Source organism: Pongo abelii, chromosome 15 (assembly GCF_028885655.2).
Source record: "Pongo abelii isolate AG06213 chromosome 15, NHGRI_mPonAbe1-v2.0_pri, whole genome shotgun sequence".
In the NCBI taxonomy this organism is placed as follows: domain Eukaryota; kingdom Metazoa; phylum Chordata; class Mammalia; order Primates; family Hominidae; genus Pongo; species Pongo abelii.
Window position 1 is genome coordinate 20,674,555 of NC_072000.2, and position 26,000 is coordinate 20,700,554.

A 26,000-nucleotide genomic window follows, 5' to 3' on the forward strand; every position below is an offset into this window, starting at 1 on the left:
AGGCCTATGTTGGAAAAGGAAATATCTTCACATAAAAACTAGACAGAAGCATTCTCAGAAACTTCTTTGTGATGAGTGCATTCTACTCACAGTGTTGAAGCTTGCTTTTGATAGAGCAGTTTTGAAACACTCTTTTTGTAGAATCTGCAAGTGGATATTTGGAGCGCTTTGAGGCCTATGCTGGAAAAGGAAATGTCTTCACATAAAAACTAGACAGAAGCATTCCAGGAAACTTCTGTATGATAAGTGCATTCAACTCACAGACTTGAACGTTCCTTTTGATAGAACTCTTTTGAAACACTCCTTTTGTAGAATTTGCAAGTGTTTATTTGGAGCGCTTTGAGGCCTAAGCTGGAAAAGGAAATATCTTCACCTAAGAACTAGACAGAAGCATTCTCAGAAACTTCTTTCTGATGAGTGCATTCAACACACAGACTTGAACTTTGCTTTTGAAAGAGCAGCTTTGAAACACACTTTTCGTAGATTCTGCAAGTGGATATTTGGAGCGCTTTGAGGCCTATGCTGGGAAATGAAATCTCTTCACCTAAAAACTAGACAGAAGCATTCTGAGAAACTTCTGTGTGATGAGTGCGTTCAACTCACAGACTTGAACGGTCCCTTTGATAGAACAGTTTGGAAACACTCCTTTTGTAGAATCTGCATGTGTTTATTTGGAGTTCTTTGAGGCCTATGCTGGAAAAGGAAATATCTTCATATAAAAACTAGATGGAAGCATTCTCAGAAACTTCTTTGTGATGAGTTCATTCAACTCACAGAGTTGAACCTACCAATTGATAGAGAAGTTTGGAAACACTCTTTTTGTAGAATCTGCAAGTGTATATTTGGAGCCGTTTGAGGCCTATGCTGGAAAAGGAAATATCTTCACATAAAAACTGAACAGAAGCATTCTCAGAAACTTCTTTGTGTTGAGTGCATTCAACTCACAGACTTGAACTTACCTATAGAAAGAGCAGTTCTGAAACACTCTTTTGGTAAAATCTGCAAGGGGTTATTTGGAGCACTTCGAGGCCTGTGCTGGGTTTTGGAATATCTTCACCTAAAAACTACAGAGAAGCATTCTCAGAAAGTTCTTCATGATGCATTCATTCAACTCACAGAGTTGAACCTTCCTTTTGATAGAACAGTTTTGAAACACTCTTTTTGTAGAATCTGCAAGAGGATATTTGGAGCGTTTTGAGGCCTATGCTGGAAAAGGAAATATCTTCACATAAAAACTAGACAGAAGCATTCTCAGAAACTTCTGTGTGATGAGTGCATTCAACTCACAGACTTGAACGTTCCTCTCGAAAGAGCAGTTTTGAAACACTCCTTTTGTAGAATCTGCAAGTGTTTATTTGGAGCGCTTTGAGGCCTATGTTGGAAAAGGAAATATCTTCACATAAAAACTAGACAGAAGCATTCTCAGAAACTTCTTTGTGATGAGTGCATTCTACTCACAGTGTTGAAGCTTGCTTTTGATAGAGCAGTTTTGAAACACTCTTTTTGTAGAATCTGCAAGTGGATATTTGGAGCGCTTTGAGGCCTATGCTGGAAAAGGAAATGTCTTCACATAAAAACTAGACAGAAGCATTCCAGGAAACTTCTGTATGATAAGTGCATTCAACTCACAGACTTGAACATTCCTTTTGATAGAACTCTTTTGAAACACTCCTTTTGTAGAATTTGCAAGTGTTTATTTGGAGCGCTTTGAGGCCTAAGCTGGAAAAGGAAATATCTTCACCTAAGAACTAGACAGAAGCATTCTCAGAAACTTCTTTCTGATGAGTGCATTCAACACATAGACTTGAACCTTGCTTTTGAAAGAGCAGCTTTGAAACACACTTTTCGTAGAATCTGCAAGTGGATATTTGGAGCGCTTTGAGGCCTATGCTGGGAAATGAAATCTCTTCACCTAAAAACTAGACAGAAGCATTCTGAGAAACTTCTGTGTGATGAGTGCATTCAACTCACAGACTTGAACGTTCCCTTTGATAGAACAGTTTGGAAACACTCCTTTTGTAGAATCTGCATGTGTTTATTTGGAGTTCTTTGAGGCCTATGCTGGAAAAGGAAATATCTTCATATAAAAACTAGATGGAAGCATTCTCAGAAACTTCTTTGTGATGAGTTCATTCAACTCACAGAGTTGAACCTACCAATTGATAGAGAAGTTTGGAAACACTCTTTTTGTAGAATCTGCAAGTGGATATTTGGAGCCGTTTGAGGCCTATGCTGGAAAAGGAAATATCTTCACATAAAAACTGAACAGAAGCATTCTCAGAAACTTCTTTGTGTTGAGTGCATTCAACTCACAGACTTGAACTTACCTATAGAAAGAGCAGTTCTGAAACACTCTTTTGGTAAAATCTGCAAGGGGTTATTTGGAGCACTTCGAGGCCTGTGCTGGGTTTTGGAATATCTTCACCTAAAAACTACAGAGAAGCATTCTCAGAAAGTTCTTCATGATGCATTCATTCAACTCACAGAGTTGAACCTTCCTTTTGATAGAACAGTTTTGAAACACTCTTTTTGTAGAATCTGCAAGAGGATATTTGGAGCGTTTTGAGGCCTATGCTGGAAAAGGAAATATCTTCACATAAAAACTAGACAGAAGCATTCTCAGAAACTTCTGTGTGATGAGTGCATTCAACTCACAGACTTGAACGTTCCTCTCGAAAGAGCAGTTTTGAAACACTCCTTTTGTAAAATCTGCAAGTGTTTATTTGGAGCGCTTTGAGGCCTATGTTGGAAAAGGAAATATCTTCACATAAAAACTAGACAGAAGCATTCTCAGAAACTTCTTTGTGATGAGTGCATTCTACTCACAGTGTTGAAGCTTGCTTTTGATAGAGCAGTTTTGAAACACTCTTTTTGTAGAATCTGCAAGTGGATATTTGGAGCGCTTTGAGGCCTATGCTGGAAAAGGAAATGTCTTCACATAAAAACTAGACAGAAGCATTCCAGGAAACTTCTGTATGATAAGTGCATTCAACTCACAGACTTGAACGTTCCTTTTGATAGAACTCTTTTGAAACACTCCTTTTGTAGAATTTGCAAGTGTTTATTTGGAGCGCTTTGAGGCCTAAGCTGGAAAAGGAAATATCTTCACCTAAGAACTAGACAGAAGCATTCTCAGAAACTTCTTTCTGATGAGTGCATTCAACACACAGACTTGAACTTTGCTTTTGAAAGAGCAGCTTTGAAACACACTTTTCGTAGATTCTGCAAGTGGATATTTGGAGCGCTTTGAGGCCTATGCTGGGAAATGAAATCTCTTCACCTAAAAACTAGACAGAAGCATTCTGAGAAACTTCTGTGTGATGAGTGCGTTCAACTCACAGACTTGAACGGTCCCTTTGATAGAACAGTTTGGAAACACTCCTTTTGTAGAATCTGCATGTGTTTATTTGGAGTTCTTTGAGGCCTATGCTGGAAAAGGAAATATCTTCATATAAAAACTAGATGGAAGCATTCTCAGAAACTTCTTTGTGATGAGTTCATTCAACTCACAGAGTTGAACCTACCAATTGATAGAGAAGTTTGGAAACACTCTTTTTGTAGAATCTGCAAGTGTATATTTGGAGCCGTTTGAGGCCTATGCTGGAAAAGGAAATATCTTCACATAAAAACTGAACAGAAGCATTCTCAGAAACTTCTTTGTGTTGAGTGCATTCAACTCACAGACTTGAACTTACCTATAGAAAGAGCAGTTCTGAAACACTCTTTTGGTAAAATCTGCAAGGGGTTATTTGGAGCACTTCGAGGCCTGTGCTGGGTTTTGGAATATCTTCACCTAAAAACTACAGAGAAGCATTCTCAGAAAGTTCTTCATGATGCATTCATTCAACTCACAGAGTTGAACCTTCCTTTTGATAGAACAGTTTTGAAACACTCTTTTTGTAGAATCTGCAAGAGGATATTTGGAGCGTTTTGAGGCCTATGCTGGAAAAGGAAATATCTTCACATAAAAACTAGACAGAAGCATTCTCAGAAACTTCTGTGTGATGAGTGCATTCAACTCACAGACTTGAACGTTCCTCTCGAAAGAGCAGTTTTGAAACACTCCTTTTGTAGAATCTGCAAGTGTTTATTTGGAGCGCTTTGAGGCCTATGTTGGAAAAGGAAATATCTTCACATAAAAACTAGACAGAAGCATTCTCAGAAACTTCTTTGTGATGAGTGCATTCTACTCACAGTGTTGAAGCTTGCTTTTGATAGAGCAGTTTTGAAACACTCTTTTTGTAGAATCTGCAAGTGGATATTTGGAGCGCTTTGAGGCCTATGCTGGAAAAGGAAATGTCTTCACATAAAAACTAGACAGAAGCATTCCAGGAAACTTCTGTATGATAAGTGCATTCAACTCACAGACTTGAACATTCCTTTTGATAGAACTCTTTTGAAACACTCCTTTTGTAGAATTTGCAAGTGTTTATTTGGAGCGCTTTGAGGCCTAAGCTGGAAAAGGAAATATCTTCACCTAAGAACTAGACAGAAGCATTCTCAGAAACTTCTTTCTGATGAGTGCATTCAACACATAGACTTGAACCTTGCTTTTGAAAGAGCAGCTTTGAAACACACTTTTCGTAGAATCTGCAAGTGGATATTTGGAGCGCTTTGAGGCCTATGCTGGGAAATGAAATCTCTTCACCTAAAAACTAGACAGAAGCATTCTGAGAAACTTCTGTGTGATGAGTGCATTCAACTCACAGACTTGAACGTTCCCTTTGATAGAACAGTTTGGAAACACTCCTTTTGTAGAATCTGCATGTGTTTATTTGGAGTTCTTTGAGGCCTATGCTGGAAAAGGAAATATCTTCATATAAAAACTAGATGGAAGCATTCTCAGAAACTTCTTTGTGATGAGTTCATTCAACTCACAGAGTTGAACCTACCAATTGATAGAGAAGTTTGGAAACACTCTTTTTGTAGAATCTGCAAGTGTATATTTGGAGCCGTTTGAGGCCTATGCTGGAAAAGGAAATATCTTCACATAAAAACTGAACAGAAGCATTCTCAGAAACTTCTTTGTGTTGAGTGCATTCAACTCACAGACTTGAACTTACCTATAGAAAGAGCAGTTCTGAAACACTCTTTTGGTAAAATCTGCAAGGGGTTATTTGGAGCACTTCGAGGCCTGTGCTGGGTTTTGGAATATCTTCACCTAAAAACTACAGAGAAGCATTCTCAGAAAGTTCTTCATGATGCATTCATTCAACTCACAGAGTTGAACCTTCCTTTTGATAGAACAGTTTTGAAACACTCTTTTTGTAGAATCTGCAAGAGGATATTTGGAGCGTTTTGAGGCCTATGCTGGAAAAGGAAATATCTTCACATAAAAACTAGACAGAAGCATTCTCAGAAACTTCTGTGTGATGAGTGCATTCAACTCACAGACTTGAACGTTCCTCTCGAAAGAGCAGTTTTGAAACACTCCTTTTGTAGAATCTGCAAGTGTTTATTTGGAGCGCTTTGAGGCCTATGTTGGAAAAGGAAATATCTTCACATAAAAACTAGACAGAAGCATTCTCAGAAACTTCTTTGTGATGAGTGCATTCTACTCACAGTGTTGAAGCTTGCTTTTCATAGAGCAGTTTTGAAACACTCTTTTTGTAGAATCTGCAAGTGGATATTTGGAGCGCTTTGAGGCCTATGCTGGAAAAGGAAATGTCTTCACATAAAAACTAGACAGAAGCATTCCAGGAAACTTCTGTATGATAAGTGCATTCAACTCACAGACTTGAACGTTCCTTTTGATAGAACTCTTTTGAAACACTCCTTTTGTAGAATTTGCAAGTGTTTATTTGGAGCGCTTTGAGGCCTAAGCTGGAAAAGGAAATATCTTCACGTAAGAACTAGACAGAAACATTCTCAGAAACTTCTTTGTGATGAGTGCATTCTACTCACAGTGTTGAAGCTTGCTTTTGATAGAGCAGTTTTGAAACACTCTTTTGGTAGAATCTGCAAGTGGATATTTGGAGCGCTTTGAGGCCTATGCTGGAAAAGGAAATGTCTTCACATAAAAACTAGACAGAAACATTCCAGGAAACTTCTGTATGATAAGTGCATTCAACTCACAGACTTGAACGTTCCTTTTGATAGAACTCTTTTGAAACACTCCTTTTGTAGAATTTGCAAGTGTTTATTTGGAGCGCTTTGAGGCCTAAGCTGGAAAAGGAAATATCTTCACCTAAGAACTAGACAGAAGCATTCTCAGAAACTTCTTTCTGATGAGTGCATTCAACACACAGACTTGAACCTTGCTTTTGAAAGAGCAGCTTTGAAACACACTTTTCGTAGAATCTGCAAGTGGATATTTGGAGCGCTTTGAGGCCTATGCTGGGAAATGAAATCTCTTCACCTAAAAACTAGACAGAAGCATTCTGAGAAACTTCTGTGTGATGAGTGCATTCAACTCACAGACTTGAACGGTCCCTTTGATAGAACAGTTTGGAAACACTCCTTTTGTAGAATCTGCATGTGTTTATTTGGAGTTCTTTGAGGCCTATGCTGGAAAAGGAAATATCTTCATATAAAAACTAGATGGAAGCATTCTCAGAAACTTCTTTGTGATGAGTTCATTCAACTCACAGAGTTGAACCTACCAATTGATAGAGAAGTTTGGAAACACTCTTTTTGTAGAATCTGCAAGTGGATATTTGGAGCCGTTTGAGGCCTATGCTGGAAAAGGAAATATCTTCACATAAAAACTGAACAGAAGCATTCTCAGAAACTTCTTTGTGTTGAGTGCATTCAACTCACAGACTTGAACTTACCTATAGAAAGAGCAGTTCTGAAACACTCTTTTGGTAAAATCGGCAAGGGGTTATTTGGAGCACTTCGAGGCCTGTGCTGGGTTTTGGAATATCTTCACCTAAAAACTACAGAGAAGCATTCTCAGAAAGTTCTTCATGATGCATTCATTCAACTCACAGAGTTGAACCTTCCTTTTGATAGAACAGTTTTGAAACACTCTTTTTGTAGAATCTGTAAGAGGATATTTGGAGCCTTTTGAGGCCTATGCTGGAAAAGGAAATATCTTCACATAAAAACTAGACAGAAGCATTCTCAGAAACTTCTGTGTGATGAGTGCATTCAACTCACAGACTTGAACGTTCCTCTCGAAAGAGCAGTTTTGAAACACTCCTTTTGTAGAATCTGCAAGTGTTTATTTGGAGCGCTTTGAGGCCTATGTTGGAAAAGGAAATATCTTCACATAAAAACTAGACAGAAGCATTCTCAGAAACTTCTTTGTGATGAGTGCATTCTACTCACAGTGTTGAAGCTTGCTTTTGATAGAGCAGTTTTGAAACACTCTTTTTGTAGAATCTGCAAGTGGATATTTGGAGCGCTTTGAGGCCTATGCTGGAAAAGGAAACGTCTTCACATAAAAACTAGACAGAAGCATTCCAGAAAACTTCTGTATGATAAGTGCATTCAACTCACAGACTTGAACGTTCCTTTTGATAGAACTCTTTTGAAACACTCCTTTTGTAGAATTTGCAAGTGTTTATTTGGAGCGCTTTAAGGCCTAAGCTGGAAAAGGAAATATCTTCACATAAAAACTAGACAGAAACATTCTCAGAAACTCCTTTGTGATGAGTGCATTCTACTCACAGTGTTGAAGCTTGCTTTTGATAGAGCAGTTTTGAAACACTCTTTTTGTAGAATCTGCAAGTGGATATTTGGAGCGCTTTGAGGCCTATGCTGGAAAAGGAAATGTCTTCACATAAAAACTAGACAGAAGCATTCCAGGAAACTTCTGTATGATAATTGCATTCAAATCACAGACTTGAACATTCCTTTTGATAGAACTCTTTTGAAACACTCCTTTTGTAGAATTTGCAAGTGTTTATTTGGAGCGCTTTGAGGCCTAAGCTGGAAAAGGAAATATCTTCACCTAAGAACTAGACAGAAGCATTCTCAGAAACTTCTTTCTGATGAGTGCATTCAACACACAGACTTGAACCTTGCTTTTGAAAGAGCAGCTTTGAAACACACTTTTCGTAGAATCTGCAAGTGGATATTTGGAGCGCTTTGAGGCCTATGCTGGGAAATGAAATCTCTTCACCTAAAAACTAGACAGAAGCATTCTGAGAAACTTCTGTGTGATGAGTGCATTCAACTCACAGACTTGAACGTTCCCTTTGATAGAACAGTTTGGAAACACTCCTTTTGTAGAATCTGCATGTGTTTATTTGGAGTTCTTTGAGGCCTATGCTGGAAAAGGAAATATCTTCATATAAAAACTAGATGGAAGCATTCTCAGAAACTTCTTTGTGATGAGTTCATTCAACTCACAGAGTTGAACCTACCAATTGATAGAGAAGTTTGGAAACACTCTTTTTGTAGAATCTGCAAGTGTATAGATGGAGCCGTTTGAGGCCTATGCTGGAAAAGGAAATATCTTCACATAAAAACTGAACAGAAGCATTCTCAGAAACTTCTTTGTGTTGAGTGCATTCAACTCACAGACTTGAACTTACCTATAGAAAGAGCAGTTCTGAAACACTCTTTTGGTAAAATCTGCAAGGGGTTATTTGGAGAACTTCGAGGCCTGTGCTGGGTTTTGGAATATCTTCACCTAAAAACTACAGAGAAGCATTCTCAGAAAGTTCTTCATGATGCATTCATTCAACTCACAGAGTTGAACCTTCCTTTTGATAGAACAGTTTTGAAACACTCTTTTTGTAGAATCTGCAAGAGGATATTTGGAGCGTTTTGAGGCCTATACTGGAAAAGGAAATATCTTCACATAAAAACTAGACAGAAGCATTCTCAGAAACTTCTGTGTGATGAGTGCATTCAACTCACAGACTTGAACGTTCCTCTCGAAAGAGTAGTTTTGAAACACTCCTTTTGTAGAATCTGCAAGTGTTTATTTGGAGCGCTTTGAGGCCTATGTTGGAAAAGGAAATATCTTCACATAAAAACTAGACAGAAGCATTCTCAGAAACTTCTTTGTGATGAGTGCATTCTACTCACAGTGTTGAAGCTTGCTTTTGATAGAGCAGTTTTGAAACACTCTTTTTGTAGAATCTGCAAGTGGATATTTGGAGCGCTTTGAGGCCTATGCTGGAAAAGGAAATGTCTTCACATAAAAACTAGACAGAAGCATTCCAGGAAACTTCTGTATGATAAGTGCATTCAACTCACAGACTTGAACATTCCTTTTGATAGAACTCTTTTGAAACACTCCTTTTGTAGAATTTGCAAGTGTTTATTTGGAGCGCTTTGAGGCCTAAGCTGGAAAAGGAAATATCTTCACCTAAGAACTAGACAGAAGCATTCTCAGAAACTTCTTTCTGATGAGTGCATTCAACACACAGACTTGAACCTTGCTTTTGAAAGAGCAGCTTTGAAACACACTTTTCGTAGAATCTGCAAGTGGATATTTGGAGCGCTTTGAGGCCTATGCTGGGAAATGAAATCTCTTCACCTAAAAACTAGACAGAAGCATTCTGAGAAACTTCTGTGTGATGAGTGCATTCAACTCACAGACTTGAACGGTCCCTTTGATAGAACAGTTTGGAAACACTCCTTTTGTAGAATCTGCATGTGTTTATTTGGAGTTCTTTGAGGCCTATGCTGGAAAAGGAAATATCTTCATATAAAAACTAGATGGAAGCATTCTCAGAAACTTCTTTGTGATGAGTTCATTCAACTCACAGAGTTGAACCTACCAATTGATAGAGAAGTTTGGAAACACTCTTTTTGTAGAATCTGCAAGTGGATATTTGGAGCCGTTTGAGGCCTATGCTGGAAAAGGAAATATCTTCACATAAAAACTGAACAGAAGCATTCTCAGAAACTTCTTTGTGTTGAGTGCATTCAACTCACAGACTTGAACTTACCTATAGAAAGAGCAGTTCTGAAACACTCTTTTGGTAAAATCTGCAAGGGGTTATTTGGAGCACTTCGAGGCCTGTGCTGGGTTTTGGAATATCTTCACCTAAAAACTACAGAGAAGCATTCTCAGAAAGTTCTTCATGATGCATTCATTCAACTCACAGAGTTGAACCTTCCTTTTGATAGAACAGTTTTGAAACACTCTTTTTGTAGAATCTGCAAGAGGATATTTGGAGCGTTTTGAGGCCTATGCTGGAAAAGGAAATATCTTCACATAAAAACTAGACAGAAGCATTCTCAGAAACTTCTGTGTGATGAGTGCATTCAACTCACAGACTTGAACGTTCCTCTCGAAAGAGCAGTTTTGAAACACTCCTTTTGTAGAATCTGCAAGTGTTTATTTGGAGCGCTTTGAGGCCTATGTTGGAAAAGGAAATATCTTCACATAAAAACTAGACAGAAGCATTCTCAGAAACTTCTTTGTGATGAGTGCATTCTACTCACAGTGTTGAAGCTTGCTTTTGATAGAGCAGTTTTGAAACACTCTTTTTGTAGAATCTGCAAGTGGATATTTGGAGCGCTTTGAGGCCTATGCTGGAAAAGGAAATGTCTTCACATAAAAACTAGACAGAAGCATTCCAGGAAACTTCTGTATGATAAGTGCATTCAACTCACAGACTTGAACGTTCCTTTTGATAGAACTCTTTTGAAACACTCCTTTTGTAGAATTTGCAAGTGTTTATTTGGAGCGCTTTGAGGCCTAAGCTGGAAAAGGAAATATCTTCACGTAAGAACTAGACAGAAACATTCTCAGAAACTTCTTTGTGATGAGTGCATTCTACTCACAGTGTTGAAGCTTGCTTTTGATAGAGCAGTTCTTAAACACTCTTTTGGTAGAATCTGCAAGTGGATATTTGGAGCGCTTTGAGGCCTATGCTGGAAAAGGAAATGTCTTCACATAAAAACTAGACAGAAACATTCCAGGAAACTTCTGTATGATAAGTGCATTCAACTCACAGACTTGAACGTTCCTTTTGATAGAACTCTTTTGAAACACTCCTTTTGTAGAATTTGCAAGTGTTTATTTGGAGCGCTTTGAGGCCTAAGCTGGAAAAGGAAATATCTTCACCTAAGAACTAGACAGAAGCATTCTCAGAAACTTCTTTCTGATGAGTGCATTCAACACACAGACTTGAACCTTGCTTTTGAAAGAGCAGCTTTGAAACACACTTTTCGTAGAATCTGCAAGTGGATATTTGGAGCGCTTTGAGGCCTATGCTGGGAAATGAAATCTCTTCACCTAAAAACTAGACAGAAGCATTCTGAGAAACTTCTGTGTGATGAGTGCATTCAACTCACAGACTTGAACGGTCCCTTTGATAGAACAGTTTGGAAACACTCCTTTTGTAGAATCTGCATGTGTTTATTTGGAGTTCTTTGAGGCCTATGCTGGAAAAGGAAATATCTTCATATAAAAACTAGATGGAAGCATTCTCAGAAACTTCTTTGTGATGAGTTCATTCAACTCACAGAGTTGAACCTACCAATTGATAGAGAAGTTTGGAAACACTCTTTTTGTAGAATCTGCAAGTGGATATTTGGAGCCGTTTGAGGCCTATGCTGGAAAAGGAAATATCTTCACATAAAAACTGAACAGAAGCATTCTCAGAAACTTCTTTGTGTTGAGTGCATTCAACTCCCAGACTTGAACTTACCTATAGAAAGAGCAGTTCTGAAACACTCTTTTGGTAAAATCGGCAAGGGGTTATTTGGAGCACTTCGAGGCCTGTGCTGGGTTTTGGAATATCTTCACCTAAAAACTACAGAGAAGCATTCTCAGAAAGTTCTTCATGATGCATTCATTCAACTCACAGAGTTGAACCTTCCTTTTGATAGAACAGTTTTGAAACACTCTTTTTGTAGAATCTGTAAGAGGATATTTGGAGCGTTTTGAGGCCTATGCTGGAAAAGGAAATATCTTCACATAAAAACTAGACAGAAGCATTCTCAGAAACTTCTTTGTGATGAGTGCATTCTACTCACAGTGTTGAAGCTTGCTTTTGATAGAGGAGTTTTGAAACACTCTTTTTGTAGAATCTGCAAGTGGATATTTGGAGCGCTTTGAGGCCTATGCTGGAAAAGGAAATGTCTTCACATAAAAACTAGACAGAAGCATTCCAGGAAACTTCTGTATGATAAGTGCATTCAACTCACAGACTTGAACATTCCTTTTGATAGAACTCTTTTGAAACACTCCTTTTGTAGAATTTGCAAGTGTTTATTTGGAGCGCTTTGAGGCCTAAGCTGGAAAAGGAAATATCTTCACCTAAGAACTAGACAGAAGCATTCTCAGAAACTTCTTTCTGATGAGTGCATTCAACACACAGACTTGAACCTTGCTTTTGAAAGAGCAGCTTTGAAACACACTTTTCGTAGAATCTGCAAGTGGATATTTGGAGCGCTTTGAGGCCTATGCTGGGAAATGAAATCTCTTCACCTAAAAACTAGACAGAAGCATTCTGAGAAACTTCTGTGTGATGAGTGCATTCAACTCACAGACTTGAACGGTCCCTTTGATAGAACAGTTTGGAAACACTCCTTTTGTAGAATCTGCATGTGTTTATTTGGAGTTCTTTGAGGCCTATGCTGGAAAAGGAAATATCTTCATATAAAAACTAGATGGAAGCATTCTCAGAAACTTCTTTGTGATGAGTTCATTCAACTCACAGAGTTGAACCTACCAATTGATAGAGAAGTTTGGAAACACTCTTTTTGTAGAATCTGCAAGTGGATATTTGGAGCCGTTTGAGGCCTATGCTGGAAAAGGAAATATCTTCACATAAAAACTGAACAGAAGCATTCTCAGAAACTTCTTTGTGTTGAGTGCATTCAACTCACAGACTTGAACTTACCTATAGAAAGAGCAGTTCTGAAACACTCTTTTGGTAAAATCTGCAAGGGGTTATTTGGAGCACTTCGAGGCCTGTGCTGGGTTTTGGAATATCTTCACCTAAAAACTACAGAGAAGCATTCTCAGAAAGTTCTTCATGATGCATTCATTCAACTCACAGAGTTGAACCTTCCTTTTGATAGAACAGTTTTGAAACACTCTTTTTGTAGAATCTGCAAGAGGATATTTGGAGCGTTTTGAGGCCTATGCTGGAAAAGGAAATATCTTCACATAAAAACTAGACAGAAGCATTCTCAGAAACTTCTGTGTGATGAGTGCATTCAACTCACAGACTTGAACGTTCCTCTCGAAAGAGCAGTTTTGAAACACTCCTTTTGTAGAATCTGCAAGTGTTTATTTGGAGCGCTTTGAGGCCTATGTTGGAAAAGGAAATATCTTCACATAAAAACTAGACAGAAGCATTCTCAGAAACTTCTTTGTGATGAGTGCATTCTACTCACAGTGTTGAAGCTTGCTTTTGATAGAGCAGTTTTGAAACACTCTTTTTGTAGAATCTGCAAGTGGATATTTGGAGCGCTTTGAGGCCTATGCTGGAAAAGGAAATGTCTTCACATAAAAACTAGACAGAAGCATTCCAGGAAACTTCTGTATGATAAGTGCATTCAACTCACAGACTTGAACGTTCCTTTTGATAGAACTCTTTTGAAACACTCCTTTTGTAGAATTTGCAAGTGTTTATTTGGAGCGCTTTGAGGCCTAAGCTGGAAAAGGAAATATCTTCACGTAAGAACTAGACAGAAACATTCTCAGAAACTTCTTTGTGATGAGTGCATTCTACTCACAGTGTTGAAGCTTGCTTTTGATAGAGCAGTTCTTAAACACTCTTTTGGTAGAATCTGCAAGTGGATATTTGGAGCGCTTTGAGGCCTATGCTGGAAAAGGAAATGTCTTCACATAAAAACTAGACAGAAACATTCCAGGAAACTTCTGTATGATAAGTGCATTCAACTCACAGACTTGAACGTTCCTTTTGATAGAACTCTTTTGAAACACTCCTTTTGTAGAATTTGCAAGTGTTTATTTGGAGCGCTTTGAGGCCTAAGCTGGAAAAGGAAATATCTTCACCTAAGAACTAGACAGAAGCATTCTCAGAAACTTCTTTCTGATGAGTGCATTCAACACACAGACTTGAACCTTGCTTTTGAAAGAGCAGCTTTGAAACACACTTTTCGTAGAATCTGCAAGTGGATATTTGGAGCGCTTTGAGGCCTATGCTGGGAAATGAAATCTCTTCACCTAAAAACTAGACAGAAGCATTCTGAGAAACTTCTGTGTGATGAGTGCATTCAACTCACAGACTTGAACGGTCCCTTTGATAGAACAGTTTGGAAACACTCCTTTTGTAGAATCTGCATGTGTTTATTTGGAGTTCTTTGAGGCCTATGCTGGAAAAGGAAATATCTTCATATAAAAACTAGATGGAAGCATTCTCAGAAACTTCTTTGTGATGAGTTCATTCAACTCACAGAGTTGAACCTACCAATTGATAGAGAAGTTTGGAAACACTCTTTTTGTAGAATCTGCAAGTGGATATTTGGAGCCGTTTGAGGCCTATGCTGGAAAAGGAAATATCTTCACATAAAAACTGAACAGAAGCATTCTCAGAAACTTCTTTGTGTTGAGTGCATTCAACTCCCAGACTTGAACTTACCTATAGAAAGAGCAGTTCTGAAACACTCTTTTGGTAAAATCGGCAAGGGGTTATTTGGAGCACTTCGAGGCCTGTGCTGGGTTTTGGAATATCTTCACCTAAAAACTACAGAGAAGCATTCTCAGAAAGTTCTTCATGATGCATTCATTCAACTCACAGAGTTGAACCTTCCTTTTGATAGAACAGTTTTGAAACACTCTTTTTGTAGAATCTGTAAGAGGATATTTGGAGCCTTTTGAGGCCTATGCTGGAAAAGGAAATATCTTCACATAAAAACTAGACAGAAGCATTCTCAGAAACTTCTTTGTGATGAGTGCATTCTACTCACAGTGTTGAAGCTTGCTTTTGATAGAGGAGTTTTGAAACACTCTTTTTGTAGAATCTGCAAGTGGATATTTGGAGCGCTTTGAGGCCTATGCTGGAAAAGGAAATGTCTTCACATAAAAACTAGACAGAAGCATTCCAGGAAACTTCTGTATGATAAGTGCATTCAACTCACAGACTTGAACATTCCTTTTGATAGAACTCTTTTGAAACACTCCTTTTGTAGAATTTGCAAGTGTTTATTTGGAGCGCTTTGAGGCCTAAGCTGGAAAAGGAAATATCTTCACCTAAGAACTAGACAGAAGCATTCTCAGAAACTTCTTTCTGATGAGTGCATTCAACACACAGACTTGAACCTTGCTTTTGAAAGAGCAGCTTTGAAACACACTTTTCGTAGAATCTGCAAGTGGATATTTGGAGCGCTTTGAGGCCTATGCTGGGAAATGAAATCTCTTCACCTAAAAACTAGACAGAAGCATTCTGAGAAACTTCTGTGTGATGAGTGCATTCAACTCACAGACTTGAACGGTCCCTTTGATAGAACAGTTTGGAAACACTCCTTTTGTAGAATCTGCATGTGTTTATTTGGAGTTCTTTGAGGCCTATGCTGGAAAAGGAAATATCTTCATATAAAAACTAGATGGAAGCATTCTCAGAAACTTCTTTGTGATGAGTTTATTCAACTCACAGAGTTGAACCTACCAATTGATAGAGAAGTTTGGAAACACTCTTTTTGTAGAATCTGCAAGTGGATATTTGGAGCCGTTTGAGGCCTATGCTGGAAAAGGAAATATCTTCACATAAAAACTGAACAGAAGCATTCTCAGAAACTTCTTTGTGTTGAGTGCATTCAACTCACAGACTTGAACTTACCTATAGAAAGAGGAGTTCTGAAACACTCTTTTGGTAAAATCGGCAAGGGGTTATTTGGAGCACTTCGAGGCCTGTGCTGGGTTTTGGAATATCTTCACCTAAAAACTACAGAGAAGCATTCTCAGAAAGTTCTTCATGATGCATTCATTCAACTCACAGAGTTGAACCTTCCTTTTGATAGAACAGTTTTGAAACACTCTTTTTGTAGAATCTGTAAGAGGATATTTGGAGCCTTTTGAGGCCTATGCTGGAAAAGGAAATATCTTCACATAAAAACTAGACAGAAGCATTCTCAGAACCTTCTGTGTGATGAGTGCATTCAACTCACAGACTTGAACGTTCCTCTCGAAAGAGCAGTTTTGAAACACTCCTTTTGTAGAATCTGCAAGTGTTTATTTGGAGCGCTTTGAGGCCTATGTTGGAAAAGGAAATATCTTCACATAAAAACTAGACAGAAGCATTCTCAGAAACTTCTTTGTGATGAGTGCATTCTACTCACAGTGTTGAAGCTTGCTTTTGATAGAGCAATTTTGAAACACTCTTTTTGTACAATCTGCAAGTGGATATTTGGAGCGCTTTGAGGCCTATGCTGGAAAAGGAAATGTCTTCACATAAAAACTAGACAGAAGCATTCCAGAAAACTTCTGTATGATAAGTGCATTCAACTCACAGACTTGAACGTTCCTTTTGATAGAACTCTTTTGAAACACTCCTTTTGTAGGATTTGCAAGTGTTTATTTGGAGCGCTTTAAGGCCTAAGCTGGAAAAGGAAATATCTTCACATAAAAACTAGACAGAAACATTCTCAGAAACTCCTTTGTGATGAGTGCATTCTACTCACAGTGTTGAAGCTTGCTTTTGATAGAGCAGTTTTGAAACACTCTTTTTGTAGAATCTGCAAGTGGATATTTGGAGCGCTTTGAGGCCTATGCTGGAAAAGGAAATGTCTTCACATAAAAACTAGACAGAAGCATTCCAGGAAACTTCTGTATGATAAGTGCATTCAACTCACAGACTTGAACATTCCTTTTGATAGAACTCTTTTGAAACACTCCTTTTGTAGAATTTGCAAGTGTTTATTTGGAGCGCTTTGAGGCCTAAGCTGGAAAAGGAAATATCTTCACCTAAGAACTAGACAGAAGCATTCTCAGAAACTTCTTTCTGATGAGTGCATTCAACACACAGACTTGAACCTTGCTTTTGAAAGAGCAGCTTTGAAACACACTTTTCGTAGAATCTGCAAGTGGATATTTGGAGCGCTTTGAGGCCTATGCTGGGAAATGAAATCTCTTCACCTAAAAACTAGACAGAAGCATTCTGAGAAACTTCTGTGTGATGAGTGCATTCAACTCACAGACTTGAACGTTCCCTTTGATAGAACAGTTTGGAAACACTCCTTTTGTAGAATCTGCATGTGTTTATTTGGAGTTCTTTGAGGCCTATGCTGGAAAAGGAAATATCTTCACCTAAGAACTAGACAGAAGCATTCTCAGAAACTTCTTTCTGATGAGTGCATTCAACACACAGACTTGAACCTTGCTTTTGAAAGAGCAGCTTTGAAACACACTTTTCGTAGAATCTGCAAGTGGATATTTGGAGCGCTTTGAGGCCTATGCTGGGAAATGAAATCTCTTCACCTAAAAACTAGACAGAAGCATTCTGAGAAACTTCTGTGTGATGAGTGCATTCAACTCACAGACTTGAACGGTCCCTTTGATAGAACAGTTTGGAAACACTCCTTTTGTAGAATCTGCATGTGTTTATTTGGAGTTCTTTGAGGCCTATGCTGGAAAAGGAAATATCTTCATATAAAAACTAGATGGAAGCATTCTCAGAAACTTCTTTGTGATGAGTTCATTCAACTCACAGAGTTGAACCTACCAATTGATAGAGAAGTTTGGAAACACTCTTTTTGTAGAATCTGCAAGTGGATATTTGGAGCCGTTTGAGGCCTATGCTGGAAAAGGAAATATCTTCACATAAAAACTGAACAGAAGCATTCTCAGAAACTTCTTTGTGTTGAGTGCATTCAACTCACAGACTTGAACTTACCTATAGAAAGAGCAGTTCTGAAACACTCTTTTGGTAAAATCGGCAAGGGGTTATTTGGAGCACTTCGAGGCCTGTGCTGGGTTTTGGAATATCTTCACCTAAAAACTACAGAGAAGCATTCTCAGAAAGTTCTTCATGATGCATTCATTCAACTCACAGAGTTGAACCTTCCTTTTGATAGAACAGTTTTGAAACACTCTTTTTGTAGAATCTGTAAGAGGATATTTGGAGCCTTTTGAGGCCTATGCTGGAAAAGGAAATATCTTCACATAAAAACTAGACAGAAGCATTCTCAGAAACTTCTGTGTGATGAGTGCATTCAACTCACAGACTTGAACGTTCCTCTCGAAAGAGCAGTTTTGAAACACTCCTTTTGTAGAATCTGCAAGTGTTTATTTGGAGCGCTTTGAGGCCTATGTTGGAAAAGGAAATATCTTCACATAAAAACTAGACAGAAGCATTCTCAGAAACTTCTTTGTGATGAGTGCATTCTACTCACAGTGTTGAAGCTTGCTTTTGATAGAGCAATTTTGAAACACTCTTTTTGTACAATCTGCAAGTGGATATTTGGAGCGCTTTGAGGCCTATGCTGGAAAAGGAAATGTCTTCACATAAAAACTAGACAGAAGCATTCCAGAAAACTTCTGTATGATAAGTGCATTCAACTCACAGACTTGAACGTTCCTTTTGATAGAACTCTTTTGAAACACTCCTTTTGTAGAATTTGCAAGTGTTTATTTGGAGCGCTTTAAGGCCTAAGCTGGAAAAGGAAATATCTTCACATAAAAACTAGACAGAAACATTCTCAGAAACTCCTTTGTGATGAGTGCATTCTACTCACAGTGTTGAAGCTTGCTTTTGATAGAGCAGTTTTGAAACACTCTTTTTGTAGAATCTGCAAGTGGATATTTGGAGCGCTTTGAGGCCTATGCTGGAAAAGGAAATGTCTTCACATAAAAACTAGACAGAAGCATTCCAGGAAACTTCTGTATGATAAGTGCATTCAACTCACAGACTTGAACATTCCTTTTGATAGAACTCTTTTGAAACACTCCTTTTGTAGAATTTGCAAGTGTTTATTTGGAGCGCTTTGAGGCCTAAGCTGGAAAAGGAAATATCTTCACCTAAGAACTAGACAGAAGCATTCTCAGAAACTTCTTTCTGATGAGTGCATTCAACACACAGACTTGAACCTTGCTTTTGAAAGAGCAGCTTTGAAACACACTTTTCGTAGAATCTGCAAGTGGATATTTGGAGCGCTTTGAGGCCTATGCTGGGAAATGAAATCTCTTCACCTAAAAACTAGACAGAAGCATTCTGAGAAACTTCTGTGTGATGAGTGCATTCAACTCACAGACTTGAACGTTCCCTTTGATAGAACAGTTTGGAAACACTCCTTTTGTAGAATCTGCATGTGTTTATTTGGAGTTCTTTGAGGCCTATGCTGGAAAAGGAAATATCTTCATATAAAAACTAGATGGAAGCATTCTCAGAAACTTCTTTGTGATGAGTTCATTCAACTCACAGAGTTGAACCTACCAATTGATAGAGAAGTTTGGAAACACTCTTTTTGTAGAATCTGCAAGTGTATAGATGGAGCCGTTTGAGGCCTATGCTGGAAAAGGAAATATCTTCACATAAAAACTGAACAGAAGCATTCTCAGAAACTTCTTTGTGTTGAGTGCATTCAACTCACAGACTTGAACTTACCTATAGAAAGAGCAGTTCTGAAACACTCTTTTGGTAAAATCTGCAAGGGGTTATTTGGAGCACTTCGAGGCCTGTGCTGGGTTTTGGAATATCTTCACCTAAAAACTACAGAGAAGCATTCTCAGAAAGTTCTTCATGATGCATTCATTCAACTCACAGAGTTGAACCTTCCTTTTGATAGAACAGTTTTGAAACACTCTTTTTGTAGAATCTGCAAGAGGATATTTGGAGCGTTTTGAGGCCTATGCTGGAAAAGGAAATATCTTCACATAAAAACTAGACAGAAGCATTCTCAGAAACTTCTGTGTGATGAGTGCATTCAACTCACAGACTTGAACGTTCCTCTCGAAAGAGCAGTTTTGAAACACTCCTTTTGTAGAATCTGCAAGTGTTTATTTGGAGCGCTTTGAGGCCTATGTTGGAAAAGGAAATATCTTCACATAAAAACTAGACAGAAGCATTCTCAGAAACTTCTTTGTGATGAGTGCATTCTACTCACAGTGTTGAAGCTTGCTTTTGATAGAGCAGTTTTGAAACACTCTTTTTGTAGAATCTGCAAGTGGATATTTGGAGCGCTTTGAGGCCTATGCTGGAAAAGGAAATGTCTTCACATAAAAACTAGACAGAAGCATTCCAGGAAACTTCTGTATGATAAGTGCATTCAACTCACAGACTTGAACGTTCCTTTTGATAGAACTCTTTTGAAACACTCCTTTTGTAGAATTTGCAAGTGTTTATTTGGAGCGCGTTGAGGCCTAAGCTGGAAAAGGAAATATCTTCACGTAAGAACTAGACAGAAACATTCTCAGAAACTTCTTTGTGATGAGTGCATTCTACTCACAGTGTTGAAGCTTGCTTTTGATAGAGCAGTTCTTAAACACTCTTTTGGTAGAATCTGCAAGTGGATATTTGGAGCGCTTTGAGGCCTATGCTGGAAAAGGAAATGTCTTCACATAAAAACTAGACAGAAACATTCCAGGAAACTTCTGTATGATAAGTGCATTCAACTCACAGACTTGAACGTTCCTTTTGATAGAACTCTTTTGAAACACTCCTTTTGTAGAATTTGCAAGTGTTTATTTGGAGCGCTTTGAGGCCTAAGCTGGAAAAGGAAATATCTTCACCTAAGAACTAGACAGAAGCATTCTCAGAAACTTCTTTCTGATGAGTGCATTCAACACACAGACTTGAACCTTGCTTTTGAAAGAGCAGCTTTGAAACACACTTTTCGTAGAATCTGCAAGTGGATATTTGGAGCGCTTTGAGGCCTATGCTGGGAAATGAAATCTCTTCACCTAAAAACTAGACAGAAGCATTCTGAGAAACTTCTGTGTGATGAGTGCATTCAACTCACAGACTTGAACGGTCCCTTTGATAGAACAGTTTGGAAACACTCCTTTTGTAGAATCTGCATGTGTTTATTTGGAGTTCTTTGAGGCCTATGCTGGAAAAGGAAATATCTTCATATAAAAACTAGATGGAAGCATTCTCAGAAACTTCTTTGTGATGAGTTCATTCAACTCACAGAGTTGAACCTACCAATTGATAGAGAAGTTTGGAAACACTCTTTTTGTAGAATCTGCAAGTGGATATTTGGAGCCGTTTGAGGCCTATGCTGGAAAAGGAAATATCTTCACATAAAAACTGAACAGAAGCATTCTCAGAAACTTCTTTGTGTTGAGTGCATTCAACTCCCAGACTTGAACTTACCTATAGAAAGAGCAGTTCTGAAACACTCTTTTGGTAAAATCGGCAAGGGGTTATTTGGAGCACTTCGAGGCCTGTGCTGGGTTTTGGAATATCTTCACCTAAAAACTACAGAGAAGCATTCTCAGAAAGTTCTTCATGATGCATTCATTCAACTCACAGAGTTGAACCTTCCTTTTGATAGAACAGTTTTGAAACACTCTTTTTGTAGAATCTGTAAGAGGATATTTGGAGCCTTTTGAGGCCTATGCTGGAAAAGGAAATATCTTCACATAAAAACTAGACAGAAGCATTCTCAGAAACTTCTTTGTGATGAGTGCATTCTACTCACAGTGTTGAAGCTTGCTTTTGATAGAGCAGTTTTGAAACACTCTTTTTGTAGAATCTGCAAGTGGATATTTGGAGCGCTTTGAGGCCTATGCTGGAAAAGGAAATGTCTTCACATAAAAACTAGACAGAAGCATTCCAGGAAACTTCTGTATGATAAGTGCATTCAACTCACAGACTTGAACATTCCTTTTGATAGAACTCTTTTGAAACACTCCTTTTGTAGAATTTGCAAGTGTTTATTTGGAGCGCTTTGAGGCCTAAGCTGGAAAAGGAAATATCTTCACCTAAGAACTAGACAGAAGCATTCTCAGAAACTTCTTTCTGATGAGTGCATTCAACACACAGACTTGAACCTTGCTTTTGAAAGAGCAGCTTTGAAACACACTTTTCGTAGAATCTGCAAGTGGATATTTGGAGCGCTTTGAGGCCTATGCTGGGAAATGAAATCTCTTCACCTAAAAACTAGACAGAAGCATTCTGAGAAACTTCTGTGTGATGAGTGCATTCAACTCACAGACTTGAACGGTCCCTTTGATAGAACAGTTTGGAAACACTCCTTTTGTAGAATCTGCATGTGTTTATTTGGAGTTCTTTGAGGCCTATGCTGGAAAAGGAAATATCTTCATATAAAAACTAGATGGAAGCATTCTCAGAAACTTCTTTGTGATGAGTTCATTCAACTCACAGAGTTGAACCTACCAATTGATAGAGAAGTTTGGAAACACTCTTTTTGTAGAATCTGCAAGTGGATATTTGGAGCCGTTTGAGGCCTATGCTGGAAAAGGAAATATCTTCACATAAAAACTGAACAGAAGCATTCTCAGAAACTTCTTTGTGTTGAGTGCATTCAACTCCCAGACTTGAACTTACCTATAGAAAGAGCAGTTCTGAAACACTCTTTTGGTAAAATCGGCAAGGGGTTATTTGGAGCACTTCGAGGCCTGTGCTGGGTTTTGGAATATCTTCACCTAAAAACTACAGAGAAGCATTCTCAGAAAGTTCTTCATGATGCATTCATTCAACTCACAGAGTTGAACCTTCCTTTTGATAGAACAGTTTTGAAACACTCTTTTTGTAGAATCTGTAAGAGGATATTTGGAGCCTTTTGAGGCCTATGCTGGAAAAGGAAATATCTTCACATAAAAACTAGACAGAAGCATTCTCAGAACCTTCTGTGTGATGAGTGCATTCAACTCACAGACTTGAACGTTCCTCTCGAAAGAGCAGTTTTGAAACACTCCTTTTGTAGAATCTGCAAGTGTTTATTTGGAGCGCTTTGAGGCCTATGTTGGAAAAGGAAATATCTTCACATAAAAACTAGACAGAAGCATTCTCAGAAACTTCTTTGTGATGAGTGCATTCTACTCACAGTGTTGAAGCTTGCTTTTGATAGAGCAATTTTGAAACACTCTTTTTGTACAATCTGCAAGTGGATATTTGGAACGCTTTGAGGCCTATGCTGGAAAAGGAAATGTCTTCACATAAAAACTAGACAGAAGCATTCCAGAAAACTTCTGTATGATAAGTGCATTCAACTCACAGACTTGAACGTTCCTTTTGATAGAACTCTTTTGAAACACTCCTTTTGTAGGATTTGCAAGTGTTTATTTGGAGCGCTTTAAGGCCTAAGCTGGAAAAGGAAATATCTTCACATAAAAACTAGACAGAAACATTCTCAGAAACTTCTTTGTGATGAGTGCATTCTACTCACAGTGTTGAAGCTTGCTTTTGATAGAGCAGTTTTGAAACACTCTTTTTGTAGAATCTGCAAGTGGATATTTGGAGCGCTTTGAGGCCTATGCTGGAAAAGGAAATGTCTTCACATAAAAACTAGACAGAAGCATTCCAGGAAACTTCTGTATGATAAGTGCATTCAACTCACAGACTTGAACATTCCTTTTGATAGAACTCTTTTGAAACACTCCTTTTGTAGAATTTGCAAGTGTTTATTTGGAGCGCTTTGAGGCCTAAGCTGGAAAAGGAAATATCTTCACCTAAGAACTAGACAGAAGCATTCTCAGAAACTTCTTTCTGATGAGTGCATTCAACACACAGACTTGAACCTTGCTTTTGAAAGAGCAGCTTTGAAACACACTTTTTGTAGAATCTGCAAGTGGATATTTGGAGCGCTTTGAGGCCTATGCTGGGAAATGAAATCTCTTCACCTAAAAACTAGACAGAAGCATTCTGAGAAACTTCTGTGTGATGAGTGCATTCAACTCACAGACTTGAACGTTCCCTTTGATAGAACAGTTTGGAAACACTCCTTTTGTAGAATCTGCATGTGTTTATTTGGAGTTCTTTGAGGCCTATGCTGGAAAAGGAAATATCTTCATATAAAAACTAGATGGAAGCATTCTCAGAAACTTCTTTGTGATGAGTTCATTCAACTCACAGAGTTGAACCTACCAATTGATAGAGAAGTTTGGAAACACTCTTTTTGTAGAATCTGCAAGTGTATAGATGGAGCCGTTTGAGGCCTATGCTGGAAAAGGAAATATCTTCACATAAAAACTGAACAGAAGCATTCTCAGAAACTTCTTTGTGTTGAGTGCATTCAACTCACAGACTTGAACTTACCTATAGAAAGAGCAGTTCTGAAACACTCTTTTGGTAAAATCTGCAAGGGGTTATTTGGAGCACTTCGAGGCCTGTGCTGGGTTTTGGAATATCTTCACCTAAAAACTACAGAGAAGCATTCTCAGAAAGTTCTTCATGATGCATTCATTCAACTCACAGAGTTGAACCTTCCTTTTGATAGAACAGTTTTGAAACACTCTTTTTGTAGAATCTGCAAGAGGATATTTGGAGCGTTTTGAGGCCTATGCTGGAAAAGGAAATATCTTCACATAAAAACTAGACAGAAGCATTCTCAGAAACTTCTGTGTGATGAGTGCATTCAACTCACAGACTTGAACGTTCCTCTCGAAAGAGCAGTTTTGAAACACTCCTTTTGTAGAATCTGCAAGTGTTTATTTGGAGCGCTTTGAGGCCTATGTTGGAAAAGGAAATATCTTCACATAAAAACTAGACAGAAGCATTCTCAGAAACTTCTTTGTGATGAGTGCATTCTACTCACAGTGTTGAAGCTTGCTTTTGATAGAGCAGTTTTGAAACACTCTTTTTGTAGAATCTGCAAGTGGATATTTGGAGCGCTTTGAGGCCTATGCTGGAAAAGGAAATGTCTTCACATAAAAACTAGACAGAAGCATTCCAGGAAACTTCTGTATGATAAGTGCATTCAACTCACAGACTTGAACGTTCCTTTTGATAGAACTCTTTTGAAACACTCCTTTTGTAGAATTTGCAAGTGTTTATTTGGAGCGCTTTGAGGCCTAAGCTGGAAAAGGAAATATCTTCACGTAAGAACTAGACAGAAACATTCTCAGAAACTTCTTTGTGATGAGTGCATTCTACTCACAGTGTTGAAGCTTGCTTTTGATAGAGCAGTTTTTAAACACTCTTTTGGTAGAATCTGCAAGTGGATATTTGGAGCGCTTTGAGGCCTATGCTGGAAAAGGAAATGTCTTCACATAAAAACTAGACAGAAACATTCCAGGAAACTTCTGTATGATAAGTGCATTCAACTCACAGACTTGAACGTTCCTTTTGATAGAACTCTTTTGAAACACTCCTTTTGTAGAATTTGCAAGTGTTTATTTGGAGCGCTTTGAGGCCTAAGCTGGAAAAGGAAATATCTTCACCTAAGAACTAGACAGAAGCATTCTCAGAAACTTCTTTCTGATGAGTGCATTCAACACACAGACTTGAACCTTGCTTTTGAAAGAGCAGCTTTGAAACACACTTTTCGTAGAATCTGCAAGTGGATATTTGGAGCGCTTTGAGGCCTATGCTGGGAAATGAAATCTCTTCACCTAAAAACTAGACAGAAGCATTCTGAGAAACTTCTGTGTGATGAGTGCATTCAACTCACAGACTTGAACGGTCCCTTTGATAGAACAGTTTGGAAACACTCCTTTTGTAGAATCTGCATGTGTTTATTTGGAGTTCTTTGAGGCCTATGCTGGAAAAGGAAATATCTTCATATAAAAACTAGATGGAAGCATTCTCAGAAACTTCTTTGTGATGAGTTCATTCAACTCACAGAGTTGAACCTACCAATTGATAGAGAAGTTTGGAAACACTCTTTTTGTAGAATCTGCAAGTGGATATTTGGAGCCGTTTGAGGCCTATGCTGGAAAAGGAAATATCTTCACATAAAAACTGAACAGAAGCATTCTCAGAAACTTCTTTGTGTTGAGTGCATTCAACTCACAGACTTGAACTTACCTATAGAAAGAGCAGTTCTGAAACACTCTTTTGGTAAAATCGGCAAGGGGTTATTTGGAGCACTTCGAGGCCTGTGCTGGGTTTTGGAATATCTTCACCTAAAAACTACAGAGAAGCATTCTCAGAAAGTTCTTCATGATGCATTCATTCAACTCACAGAGTTGAACCTTCCTTTTGATAGAACAGTTTTGAAACACTCTTTTTGTAGAATCTGTAAGAGGATATTTGGAGCCTTTTGAGGCCTAT